Raw genomic sequence first — 268 nt, 5'->3', positions numbered from 1 at the left:
GAAAGCAAGAAAGAGAAAGAAAGAGAAAGAAAGAAAAAGAAAGAGAGCAAGAAAGAAAGGAAGAAAGAAACAAAATAAAAAATCTTTCAAAAACCCCTTAGGAAAAAAAAAAAATAATCCTTTTCCCTTTTTAAACAAGCCCTCCCCGCCCGCCGCCGGGAAGGCGGTGCCCCTGTGCGCGCGCGGCGCGGCGCGGTGCGGTGCGGCGCAGCGCGGTGACGTGCATGACGTCACCGCCCTTCCGCCGCTGTGCGACGTGGCCTTCGCC

The sequence above is a fragment of the Charadrius vociferus genome, unplaced genomic scaffold, assembly GCF_000708025.1.
Source record: "Charadrius vociferus isolate BGI_N301 unplaced genomic scaffold, ASM70802v2 scaffold97, whole genome shotgun sequence".
In the NCBI taxonomy this organism is placed as follows: Eukaryota; Metazoa; Chordata; class Aves; order Charadriiformes; family Charadriidae; genus Charadrius; species Charadrius vociferus.
The sequence above is the reverse complement of the archived record's forward strand: the minus strand, read 5'-3'. Positions refer to the sequence as shown.